The following is a 612-nucleotide window of genomic DNA, read 5'->3' as shown; positions in this document are numbered from 1 at the left end:
CCCAACTCCTACTGCAGTGAGAATTTTCCCACTGAGACAAAAGATGAATGCTCTGGGGTCTCAGCTCCCTCTTAAACAGGATGCTGTGGCTTTAAGAAGCTCTGGGTTGGAGGGTGATGGGAGAGCATCGATTTGGGGGCCCTCTGGAGATTGGGATTTGAATCAATGTGGCAATTACCTGACATGGTGGGACATGGCCACTGGGCTGCAAGCTTCTCTGTACCCCAGCCTGCATTCCTACCTTTCCTGGAAGAGAGCTCTGCTGTGTCAGGGTACCCATCCTCTTGTGACAGGCTCTTGAGAAGTCTGGGGTTTAGTGGCAGGAAGCCAATTGTCTGGGCCACTGGGTTTTCAGGAACCCAGAGGGAGCCCCTGGAGACTGTTGATAACCTGAGGACTGGCAACTAGACCAGTTCATCTCAGACCCTCAACTCCACGTTCCCACACACACCTAAGGAGAACAGTGGCACTAGAGCAGCATTCCTTAACCTGTGGTCCATGACCCCTTTGGGAGAGGTGAAAAACGCTGTCATGGGGTTCACATACCAGGAATCCTACATATCAGATACTTATCTTACAATTCACAACAGTAGCGAAAGCACAGCAACAAAG

The sequence above is a fragment of the Mesocricetus auratus genome, unplaced genomic scaffold, assembly GCF_017639785.1.
Source record: "Mesocricetus auratus isolate SY011 unplaced genomic scaffold, BCM_Maur_2.0 Super-Scaffold_100027, whole genome shotgun sequence".
NCBI classification, from domain to species: Eukaryota; Metazoa; Chordata; class Mammalia; order Rodentia; family Cricetidae; genus Mesocricetus; species Mesocricetus auratus.
The sequence above is the reverse complement of the archived record's forward strand: the minus strand, read 5'-3'. Positions refer to the sequence as shown.